Raw genomic sequence first — 13,491 nt, forward strand, 5'->3', positions numbered from 1 at the left:
CAATAGATATCAATGTGAGTGAGTAGGGATTGCCATGCAACGGATGCACTAGAGCTATAAGTATATGAAAGCTCAACAAAAGAAACTAAGTGGGTGTGCATCCAACTCGCTTGCTCACGAAGACCTAGGGCATTTTGAGGAAGCCCATCATTGGAATATACAAGCCAAGTTCTATAATGAAAAATTCCCACTAGTATATGAAAGTGATATCATAGGAGACTCTCTATCATGAACATCAGGGTGCTACTTTGAAGCACAAGTGTGGTAAAAGGATAGTAACATTGTCCCTTCTCTCTTTTTCTCTCATCATTTTTTTAATTTGGGCCTTTTCTTCTTTTTTATGGCCTCTTTTTTTTCGTCCGGAGTCTCATCCCGACTTGTGGGGGAATCATAGTCTCCATCATCCTTTCCTCACTTGGGACAATGCTCTAAAAATGATGATCATCACACTTTTATTTTCTTACAACTCAACAATTACAACTCGATACTTAGAACAAAATATGACTCTATATGAATGCCTCCGGCGGTGTACCGGGATATGCAATGAATCAAGAGTGACATGTATGAAAGAATTATGAACGGTGGCTTTGCCACAAATACAATGTCAACTACATGATCATGCAAAGCAATATGACAATGATGGAGCGTGTCATAATAAACGGAACGGTGGTATGTTGCATGGCAATATATCTCGGAATGGCTATGGAAATGCCATGATAGGTAGGTAGGTGGCTGTTTTGAGGAAGGTATATGGTGGGTGTATGATACCGGCGAAAAGTGCGCGGTATTAGAGAGGCTAGCAATGGTGGAAGGAGGAAAAGTGCGTATAATCCATGGACTCAATATTAGTCATAAAGAACTCATATACTTATTGCAAAAATCTACAAGTTATCAAAGCAAAGTATTACGCGCATGCTCCTAGGGGGATAGATTGGTAGGAAAAGACCATCGCTCGTCCCCGACCGCCACTCATAAGGAAGACAATCAATAAATAAATCATGCTCCGACTTCATCACATAACGGTTCACCATACGTGCATGCTACGGGAATCACAAACTTTAACACAAGTATTTCTCAAATTCACAACTACTCAACTAGCATGACTCTAATATCACCATCTTCATATCTCAAAACAATTATCAAGCATCAAACTTCTCATAGTATTCAACACACTCATAAGAAAGTTTTTACTATTCTTGAATACCTAGCATATTAGGATTATTTAAGCAAATTACCATGCTATTTAAGACTCTCAAAATAATCTAAGTGAAGCATGAGAGATCAATAGTTTCTATAAAACAAATCCACCACCGTGCTCTAAAAGATATAAGTGAAGTACTAGAGCAAAAACTATATAACTCAAAAGATATAAGTGAAGCACATAGAGTATTCTAATAATTTCCGAATCATGTGTGTCTCTCTCAAAAGGTGTGTACAGCAAGGATGATTGTGGTAAACTAAAAAGCAAAGACTCAAATCATACAAGACGCTCCAAGCAAAACACATATCATGTGGTGAATAAAAATATAGCTCCAAGTAAAGTTACCGATGGAAGTAGACGAAAGAGGGGATGCCTTCCGGGGCATCCCCAAGCTTTGGCTTTTTGGTGTCCTTAGATTATCTTGGGGGTGCCATGGGCATCCCCAAGCTTAGGCTCTTGCCACTCCTTGTTCCATAATCCATCAAATCTTTCACCCAAAACTTGAAAACTTCACAACACAAAACTCAGCAGAAAATCTCGTGAGCTCCGTTAGCGAAAGAAAACAAAAGACCACTTCAAGGTACTGTAATGAACTCATTCTTTATTTATATTGGTGTTAAACCTACTTTATTCAAACTTCTCTATGGTTTATAAACTCTTTTACTAGCCATAGATTCATCAAAATAAGCAAACAACACACGAAAAACAGAATCTGTCAAAAACAGAACAGTCTGTAGTAATCTTTAACTAACGCAAACTTCTGGAAATCCAAAAAATCAGCAAAACTAGGAAGACCTAGAAAATTTGTTTATTGATCAGCAGCAATTGGAATCAATATTTTATCACGTTCTGGTGATTTTTAACAATTGTTTTCGTGAACAGAAAGTTTCTGGAATTTACAGCAAGATCAAATAACTATCATCCAAGAAGATCCTATAGGTTTAACTTGGCACAAACACTAATTAAAACATAAAAACACATCTAACCAGAGGATGGATCAAATATTTATTCCTAAACAGAAGCAAAAAGCAAAAAACTAAAAATAAAATTGGGTTGCCTCCCAACAAGCGCTATCGTTTAACGCCCCTAGCTAGGCATAAAAGCAAGGATAGATCTAGGTATTGCCATCTTTGGTAGGCAATCCATAAGTGGCTCTCATGATAGACTCATACGGTAATTTTATTTTCTTCCTAGGTAAGTGTTCCATGCCTTTCTTTAGTAGAAATTGGAATCTAATATTCCCTTCCTTCATATCAATAATTGCACCAATCGTTCTAAGGAAAGGTCTACCAAGAATAATAGGACATGAAGGATTGCAATCTATGTCAAGAACGATAAAATCTACGGGCACATAGTTCCTATTTGCAATAATAAGAACATCATTAATTCTTCCCATAGGTTTCTTAATAGTGGAATCCGCAAGGTGCAAGTTTAAAGAGCAATCATCAAAATCACGGAAACCTAGCAAATCGCACAAAGTTTTTGGAATCGTGGAAACACTAGCACCCAAATCACACAAAGCATAGCATTCATGATCTTTAATCTTAATTTTAATAGTAGGTTCCCACTCATCATAAAGTTTTCTAGGGATAGAAACTTCCAACTCAAGCTTTTCTTCATAAGATTGCATCAAAGCATCAACGATATGTTTGGTAAAAGCTTTATTTTGACTATAAGCACGAGGAGAATTTAGCACGGATTGCAACAAGGAAATACAATCTATCAAAGAGCAATTATCATAATTAAATTCCTTGAAATCCAAAATAGTGGGTCCATTAACATCTAATGGTTTTGATTTCTTCAATCCCACTTTTATCAATTTTAGCATCAAGATCTAAAAACTCCGAATTTTTGGAACGCCTTCTAGGTAAAGGTGGATCATATTCAGTCCCATCATTATCAAGATTCATATTGCAAAACTAAGATTTAATAGGGACACATCAATAACTTTTAGATCTTCATCTTTATTTTCATAGAAATTTGAAGAACACGCTTTCATAAAGCAATCTTTCTTAGCACGCATCCTAGCGGTTCTTTCCTTGCACTCATCAATGGAAATTCTCATCGCTTTGAGAGACTCATTGATATCATGCTTAGGAGGAATAGATCTCAGTTTTAAAGAATCAACATCAAGAGAAATTCTATCAACGTTCCTAGCCAATTCATCAACTTTAAGCAATTTTTCTTCAAGCAAGGCATTGAAATTCTTTTGCGAATTCATAAATTCCTTGACACTAGTCTCAAATTCAGAGGGCATCTGATTAAAGTTTCCATAAGAATTTTTGTAGGAATTACCATAATTATTAGAGGAATTACTAGGATAAGGCCTAGGATTAAAGTTTCCTCTATACGCGTTGTTACAAAAATTATTCCTACCAACAAAATTCACATCCATAGATTCATTATTATTCTCAATCAAAGTAGACAAAGGCATATCATTGGGATCAGAAGAAACACTCTTAGTAGCAAATAATTTCATAAGTTCATACATCTTTCCACTCAAAACATTAATTTCTTCTATCGCATGCACTTTTTTATTAGTAGATCTTTCAGTGTGCCATTGAGAATAATTACCGTAATATTATCTAGGAGTTTAGTAGCTTCTCCTAAAGTGATTTCCATAAAAGTGCCTCCCGCGGCCGAATCTAAAAGATTTCTAGAAGCAAAATTCAATCCGGCATAAAAAATTTGTATAATCATCCACAAATTCAAACCATGTGTAGGGCAATTACGTATCATTAATTTCATCCTCTCCCAAGCTTGTGCAACATGTTCATGATCAAGTTGCTTAAAATTCATAATATCGTTTCTAAGAGAGATAATCTTAGCGGGAGGAAAATACTTAGAGATAAAAGCATCTTTGCACTTATTCAAAGAATCAATACTATTTTTAGGCAAAGACGAAAACCAAGTTTTAGCACGATCTCTAAGCGAAAAAGGAAATAGCTTCAGTTTAACAATATCATTATCAACATCTTTCTTCTTTTGCATATCACACAAATCAACGAAGCTATTTAGATGAGTAGCGGCATCTTCACTAGGAAGGCTGGCGAATTGATCTTTCATGACAAGATTCAACAAAGCAGCATTGATTTCACAAGATTCAGTATCGGTAAGAGGAGAAATCGGAGTGCTAAGGAAATCATTATTGTTGGTATTGGTAAAGTCACATAATTTGGTATTATCTTGAGCCATCGTGACAAGCAAGCAATCCAACACACGAGCAAACAAGAGACGGGCAAAAAGAGGCAAACGGAAAGAGAGGGCGAATAAAACGGCAAGGGTGAAGTGGGGGAGAGGAAAACGAGAGGCAAATGGCAAATAATGTAATGCGGGAGATAAGGGTTTGTGATGGGTACTTGGTATGTTGACTTTTGCGTAGACCTCCCCGGCAACGGCGCCAGAAATCCTTCTTGCTACCTCTTGAGCACTGCGTTGGTTTTCCCTTGAAGAGGAAAGGGTGATGCAACAAAGTAGCGTAAGTATTTCCCTCAGTTTTTGAGAACCAAGGTATCAATCCAGTAGGACGCTACGCGCGAGTCCCCCGCACCTACACAAAACAAATAAATCCTCGCAACCAACGCGATAAGGGGTTGTCAATCCCTACACGGTCACTTACGAGAGTGAGATCTGATAGATATGATAGGATAATATTTTTGGTATTTTTATGATAAAGATGCAAAGTAAAATAGAAAGCAAAGTAAAAAGCAACGGAAATAACTAAGTGTTGGAAGATTAATATGATGAAGATAGACCCGGGGGCCATAGGTTTCACTAGTGGCTTCTCTCAAGAGCATAAGTATTTACGGTGGGTGAACAAATTACTATTGAGCAATTGACATAATTGAGCATAGTTATGAGAATATCTAGGTATGATCATGTATATAGGCATCACGTCCGAGACAAGTAGACCGACTCCTGCCTGCATCTACTACTATTACTCCACACATCGACCGCTATCCAGCATGCATCTAGAGTATTAAGTTCATAAGAACAGAGTAACGCCTTAAGCAAGATGACATGATGTAGAGGGATAAATTCATGCAATATGATAAAAACCCCATCTTGTTATCCTCGATGGCAACAATACAATACGTGCCTTGCTGCCCCTACTGTCACTGGGAAAGGACACCGTCAAGATTGAACCCAAAGCTAAGCACTTCTCCCATTGCAAGAAAGATCAATCTAGTAGGCCAAACCAAACTGATAATTCGAAGAGACTTGCAAAGATAACCAATCATACATAAAAGAATTCAGAAGATTCAAATATTTTTCATAGATAAACTTGATTATAAACCCACAATTCATCGGTCTCAACAAACACACTGCAAAATAAGATTACATCGAATAGATCTCGACGAGAGAGGGGGAGAACATTGTATTGAGATCCAAAAAGAGAGAAGAAGCCATCTAGCTACTAACTATGGACCCGAAGGTCTGAGGTAAACTACTCACACTTCATCGGAGAGGCTATGGTGTTGATGTAGAAGCCCTCCGTGATGGATGCCCCCTCCGGCGGAGCTCCGGAACAGGCCCCAAGATGTGATCTCGTGGGTACAGAAGGTTGCGGCGGTGGAATTAGGTTTTTGGCTCCGTATCTGATCGTTTGGGGGTACGTAGGTATATATAGGAGGAAGAAGTACGTCGGTGGAGCAACAGGGGGCCCACGAGGGTGGAGGGCGCACCCTGGAGAGGGGGGGGGGTAGGCGCGCCCCCTACCTCGTGGCTTCCCTGTTGGTTGCTTGACGTAGGGTCCAAGTCTCCTGGATCATGTTCGTTCCGAAAATCACGTTCCCGAAGGTTTCATTCCGTTTGGACTCCGTTTGATATTCTTTTTCTGCGAAACTCTGAAATAGGCAAAAAACATCAATTTTGGGCTGGGCCTCCGGTTAATAGGTTAGTCCCAAAAATAATATAAAAGTGAATAATAAAGCCCAATAATGTCCAAAACAGAAGATAATATAGCATGGAGCAATCAAAAATTATAGATACGTTGGAGACGTATCAGCATGTAGCTGCTAGGATCACAAAAAAATGGTGGCAATAATACATGATTGACTTTGATTTGTCGTGCTTCTCGAGTACCCGATCTCGAACTCCGGGGTTAAAATCTTAGGTCTAACTCAAGTTGGTTATACCTAACACTGGTGGTGTTTTGTGTCCTTACCTTGTTGAAGTCATTACTCGGATATGCTCGAACTTGTTCTTCAGGGTGAAACCAAGAATCTGGCTTTTGGTTGTTGGATTCAGTGACGACGACGCTTGAGCATCATTCCCCTCATGTTAGCATTGTTGTTGAAAAACCTCATTGTCCTTGTGGTGTCAAGAGATGGTTGGTGCAGATATGGTCGTTGTTGTAGTTTGTTAATTGCCATTTTGATTGCTTCGATTATGTTTCTTTTTCCATGCTTTGGTATACCTTTGATTTTTTATGACATTGCTATTTGATGACGTGTTTATTTGTGTTTGTCCATTAACATTGACTATGTGCATCCTAACAATGCAGAGACCACGTGAGCTCATTTTGTTTGTATCCACTTCATACTTTTTTTTGAGTCAATAAAATCCATCATTTGGCGAAAAAATGAGAAGAAAACATGCAAAATGGACATGTGTGACACTATGATGAGAAGAGCAGAAAGGATGGCAGCTTGAGTGGAAAACAAACTGGTATGCAACATACATAGTTTAACTTGCAAAATTCATACAACAAGATCAGGTCTCCAAAAGCAAGTTCTTCTTAACATGTCGATGCCGAGGGTGAACTACTCCAAAATGGGCATGCGTATGTATGTGCGTCTGTATCTGACCCTGTTAAGAAAAAAAGAAATAGCAATGATACCCCCTCCATTCCATAATGTAGTGCGCCCATGCTTTTCGAGGTTTAAATTTGACCACAAATTTAACCAACATGGGTGATTACGGCGGGAGCATGACAGATACCGTTGAAGTCGTATTTTAAAGAAGTTTTGGAATGTATAATTTTTCAGTAAAGTAATTTATTTATTATCATTAAAGTTGAATCTTGAAAAGTGAGAGTGCCACAAATGCGAGAACTCCCCTTCCCCTCTCGCGGCGCTCCCGCGAGCGCCCCGAGGGGAACCCTAAATCGCCGCCTCCTCCCCTCTCCTCTGCCCACCTCACTCGCCGCCACCCGACAGGGCTGCTGGGCGAAGCCCGGCTGGCTGGGGCAACGGTGGGGCCTTCTTCTCCCCTCTGCCTGTGGTCCATGGCCGGTGCAGGACGGCTTCGCGTGCGGGGGCGCTGGCCTATGGCAGGGGTGAGCGGCGCGACGACGCTTGGTCGGGATGGCGTCGGAGGCCCCTGGTGGCGGCACGACAGCGACTTTGATGGGCGTTTGCAACGTGGCGGCTGCGGCAGGGCTAGATTAGGCAGTGGCGGGCCAGCGCGCCCCCGGCCAGATCTTCGCGGATTTGGTCCCTGGCGGCGGCGGAGATCCTCCTGGGATCTGCGTGGTGGTGGCTTGCAGCGGCGGGGCTGCAGCCCGTGGTCGGCCGGTCTGCTCACGGCGACGGCGGGACTTGGTCCGACGTCTGGTTGTTGATTGTTTGTATCTGCGTTGGTAATTCCCCGGAGAGGAGAGGATAATGCAGCACAACAAAGGTAAGTATTTCCCTCTGTTATGAAACCAAGGTTATCAATCCAATAGGAGAACCAAGCAACACTATGTAAACAACAGTTGCACACAAACAATAAAAACTTGCAACCCAACGCATAAGAGGGGTTGTCAATCCCTCCTCGGTATTGAGATAGATTAAATTGTATAGGTTTTGATAAATAGATCTAACTAAAACACAAAATAAAATAAATAAAGAAAAAGTGCAGCAAGGTAATTTTATATTTAATATGATAGAAATAGACCCAGGGGCCGTAGTTTTCACTAGAGGCTTCTCTCAAGAAAATAGCATACGGTGGGTAAAAAATTATTGTTGGGCAATTGATAGAAAAGCGAATAATCATGACGATATCCAAGGAAATGATCATGTATATATGCATCACGTCCAAGATTAGTAGACCGACTCCTGCCTACATCTACTACTATTACTCCACACATCAACCGGTATCCAGCATACATCTAGTGTATTAAGTTCACGGAAAAACGGAGTAATGCAATAAGAACGATGACATGATGTAGACAAGATAAACTTACGTATGAATAAACCCATCTTGTTACCCTTAATAGCAACGATACATGCGTGTCATGTCTCTTTCTGTCACTGAGATTGAGCATCGCAAGATCAAACCCATCACAAAGCACCTCTTCCCATGGCAAAAAAATCAATCTAATTGGCCAGACCAAACCAAAATTTCGGAGAAGAAATACGAGGCTATAACAATCATGCATATAAGAGTTCATCAAAGACTCAAATAATATTCATGGATAGAACTGATCATAAACCCATAATTCATTGGATCCCGATAGACACACCGCAAAAAGGAGTTACATCAAATAGATCACAAAGAACATCGAGGAGAACATTGTATTGAAGATCAAAAAGAGAGAAGAAGCCATCTAGCTTCTAGCTACGACCCGTAGGTCTTTGGTAAACTACTCATGCATCATCGGAGGGGCAGCAAGGATGATGAAGAACCCCTCCGTGATCGTTGCCCCCTCCGGCAGAGTGCCAGAAAAGGCCTCTACATTGGATCTCGTGGTTCTGGAATTTGCGGCGGCTGGAAAAGTGTTTTGTCGACACCCTTACGGTTTTGGGGATTTTAGAGTATTTATAGAGGTGGAGGTCTATCGAGAAGCTTCCCGTGGGCTCCACTACCCACCAGGGCGCGCCTGGGCACCCCTAAAGCGCCCTGGTGCCTAGTGGGCCCCACGAGCATCCTCCCGTGTGCTCCTTTGGCTCCCTAGGTGTCTTCTGTCCAGGAAAAAATCTCCAAAAAGTTTCGGCATTTGGACTTCCTTTGATATTGATATTCTGCAAAGTAAAAAATAAGTAAAAAATAGCAACTAACACTGGGCACTATGTCAATAGGTTAGTCCCAAAAAATTATATAAGGTTGCTAATAAATGAATATAAAACATCCAAGATTGATAATACAACAGAATGAAACAATTAAAAATTATAGATACGCTGGAGACGTACACTACTAGGGAAAACCCTAGCAGTAGCGCGGGTATTTTGCCTGTCAGTAGCGCGGGATGACGCGCTACTGATAAGGCGCTATAGCTAACGTGTAGCAGTAGCGCCTGTCATCCCACGCTACTGCTATACATGTCTAGCAGTAGCGCGCTTTGGTGCAGAGCGCTGCTGCTAATATTTGCAGCGCTTTTTAGTAGGAAGCGCTACTGGTAAGGGAGCGCTACTGCTAACTTTGTTCCCCTCGCTGCTGCTAGTTTTATTAGTTTCTGTTTTTTATGCATATTTGTTTTGTATTTGAATAGGCTTTATACAATAATCTTTAGCATATCATACACATACAAATGTAATCGTAGCATATACATACAAATAGTCTCATCAAATCATGTCATCATCATAATCATCATCCAACACAAAGTGGTCTCTCATCATCATCTCGAAAATAGCGAGACAAGTCTCGATTACTTGCAACTACATCGTCATCCATCTAAACAATGATATATGCGAGAAGAGCTATCACTTTGAGTGAGAGCGGAACTATGCAGTACATGAGTTCGTATCCCTCTCTCGCATTAGCGTGAACCTAAACTAACTACTGGCTGTCGCTCGGAAACCGGAAACCGGTACACCTGGGCCTGACATTCCGGCCACTCGTCGTATACTCCTGGCGTAGCACTTCTTCGCCATCGATGATCTATACACCTGCATCGTCACATGAGTCGATGATATGCAACATATATAGTTGAGCAACAGAAAGAGACAGACTTGGCAAAAATAGAAGCAACATATCATAAGCATAAATAACAAAGTTCATCGTACCCAAAATGTCCTAACTAGAGTGATCTTCGCTAGTCGAGGAGGACGGTTTAATAAATCACAAATAATGTTTTGTCGTGCATAACTCAAAGTTTCGTCATACAAACGGACACATTGTCATATATCGACAATCACTACAACATGTCGTGCCATCCATCCAAGTCAGGGAGATAGTCCCCGAGTTAGTGAAAGGCTTTAGGTCGAGAAGCTGAGCGGCTACGCGTGTTCGGACGTCTTCCCGCGACATTTGTCCTTCTTCGTAGAACATCCCTGTTTTTCCGACGACCTCCTTCATGATGATTTGGGCAAGTTCGCGCTGGATGTGATAGAACTCAGCTCAAAGTCGATGATCCTCGATATCTCCTAAGGTCTTTTCCCATTGCAGAATATGGGCATTGCCGGATCTAGGTGACATGCGAGGGTTCTGGTGATCCCATCTGTACTCCAGCATGTGGTGTACGACATAGAATCCATCATTAAGAGAATCACTCGGTTGCTGGATGCAGCAGAAGTCGGTCTTATGGCCGAAGGCGGGCCTGTCATCCCTTTTCTTCTTGTCCTTGACCTCTCCACCCCGTTCGCAGTAGTAAAACATAGCACTGTCGAGAACAGACTTGATGTGGGTGTAATCCTTTTTGTTAATGTTCTTCGACGAGTCCAAGTAAAGAGCGTGGGAGTATCGGGGGTAGAGGATGATGAGGACGGCGCGCCCGCCGCTGCGCAAAATAAGTACACCTCAAATTAATTAGCCTCCACCGTGCAAATGAATGATTGAAATCGAAGGAAGGATATCCGCACAGATGACTTACAGGGGATGATAAGGCACGAGAATCGCCTCCTTGTCCTTATTGGCGAGCATGAAATTGACGATGTATTCCCTCGCGGATTCACGGTGCTTTGCGCAGACTCCCAAGAAGCCCTCGTGCATGAAGTACGGGTCAGCGACACAGATATGAGGTATACGCTCAACCCCGATGAGGTAGTTCATGTGCAAGGCATAAAGGCGGACAAACGTAAAATCCAGCTTCTTCAAGTGAAACATGTCGAAGATGTAATCGAATCGAAGGAAGAACTTCTCCGCGGGGAATGTGTCGACGTACGACAATTGCTGCGGCACGTTAACCACGTAGAGTGGGTATCCTAGATTTTTTGAGGCGATGAGGCCTTTCTCTATCCGCAGCACATCGTCATGAAGTCTCCTTAAATCGCCGAATCTGGCCCCTAGTGCTGCTTCAGGTAGGATTGGTTTACCGGGGATATGCCATTTTGCCGCACCGGGGATATCTATACGGTCTTGAACCCGAGGCTGCTGAGGCGATTGGATCATAGAATCAGCTTTTTTGCCTTTCCTCGATCTCTTCCTAGACTTCTTTACTACCGGAAGGTTGTCCATAATACGTTCAGACTCCGGAGACGACAATTCAGGCACTGACTAATGACGCTCAAACCCTAAGTAGGCGCTAGTATTGACATACTGTTGAGTGTCATCGTCATCCTCATCCTCATCCATGGCGACGTCATCAGCGACTAATGGAGCCTCTTCCTCACCCCGTCCGCTATGACCCAGCCTGACACCCGACGCTAATTGGGTAGGTGGGGTGTTGATGTTCATACCTTGCTGAGGCTGCGTGCTCGTGGGTGTGCTCCCGGCCACCTCCAGGCGAAGCAGACTCTTTGGCCACAACAGGACCCACCCATTGCAACAATCACCAAGCCGCCGCGGGGTCTCGTCGTCATCCCCCACTAGTACCAGAGGAGGCAAATTCTCGTGGCCCAGTTTGACACTGGCCACGGAAACCTTGAAGACGTCCGGGGGGATCGGCTGGCTGTGGAACAATGGTTCCTTCGGCTTCATTATCGCCGCCTTCCTCACGTCCACCTTCTAGTCGCCGATGGTGTACAATATGGTGCACGGGGTTTCGTCGGCCTACAAAGAAAAGTCTGCGACGTGAGACATCCGAAAGGCAATGAAAACGGGAGATTATACATTTATTGAAGGGGGTCGGTGTGACAGATACCGTGAGGGCGTCGAGCTCAGCCAAAGACGAAGCACCGCCGAGCATGTCCGGTGCCGGAGCCGGTGCCGGAGCAGGTGCGGGAGCCAGTGCGGGAGCAGGTGCAGCTGCAGGTGCTGGTGCAATGCTAGTCGAGCTGCTCCCCAAGAAGTCAGCAAAGGAAAAGTCCTCTACATTTTTTCTGGATTTTGCCTGCTCCAATTGAAAACGGCCGGAACCAAGGTAGTAGACATATCTACAAGCACCTGTTTTGCGGCAGCTACCGCTGTTGCGAATGTCTCAGATGATTTCTTCTCAACCGCAATCTCAACCTTCTTGTCGATGTTTTCTTCAGTTAACCTCCGTCTTTCCTTTCTCTCCTCCGTGGTCTCACGGTAGTACTTCTTCCACGTGGCGCCGTCTCCGACACCGTGCACTCGTCCATACGACGGTCGAGTCTCCACCGGGAGTCGTTCAATATGTTCAACACCCGGTTGAATGGAGTGTCCCACTTGGGCCTCGCCAATGCCTCAGACGGCGAGTCGCTTTCGGCCGCAATCCTGCGCTGCTCTCTCTGCAAAAGGCACAAGGATCGTTTACAAATATGACTAATGTGCAGTCAAATTGATCAGAAACTAAAATTACCAGCAGTCTAATGAACTCCGTCGTGACCGCGTTCATCTCGAAAGTCTTCACTGGGTCCCAACGGTGCCGGGCCCTGAGGACATCACGCTCCTGCGGGATGGTGAACTCCACCAAGGGGTCTGGGATGCCCAGACTCGCGGCTTCCGCGTCCTCCTTGGCCCATATGGACCTCTTCCTGCCGTAACCACGGCTTCCGAGGTGGTGTCACCCAATGTTCCTCTGTTGAAGCCCCTTCATGTACTTCGACTTTTTTTGGCAGCTTCGGCCTCACAAGCCGCCTTGAATATTTGAAAGTGCTCTGCCGTGATTGTCAAATTATCCTTTACAATCTCGGAGTAGGGTTCCTTTTTTTGATGATCCGATATTTCACCCTTGTTTTCCAAGCGGCCAACGCGTCGCTAAACTTGGTCATGGCGTGTTTGTTTATCTTCTTCATTGCCAGGTCCATATCTGGATCTTTATAATCCTTTGCATTCCGGCCCGGGAACAAGAATATCTGGTGCAGCTTCTTTAGGAGGGAGGGCCTCATATTATCTATCTTCTGTAGTTTCTCATCGGTGATGGTGGCGGTTGTTCGTACGATGCAGCCTATTTGATTGTCGTAGCACGGGCGCGTTTGGCTCAAAATTGCCGTCGTCCACCTCCGTGAACACCAGTCTAGTAGTCCTGAGCTTGTTAGGAAGCCGTTGCCTCTTTGCTTTTGGTTCTACACCGGCTCCGCTAG

Source organism: Triticum aestivum, chromosome 6D, assembly GCF_018294505.1.
Source record: "Triticum aestivum cultivar Chinese Spring chromosome 6D, IWGSC CS RefSeq v2.1, whole genome shotgun sequence".
Classification (NCBI taxonomy): domain Eukaryota; kingdom Viridiplantae; phylum Streptophyta; class Magnoliopsida; order Poales; family Poaceae; genus Triticum; species Triticum aestivum.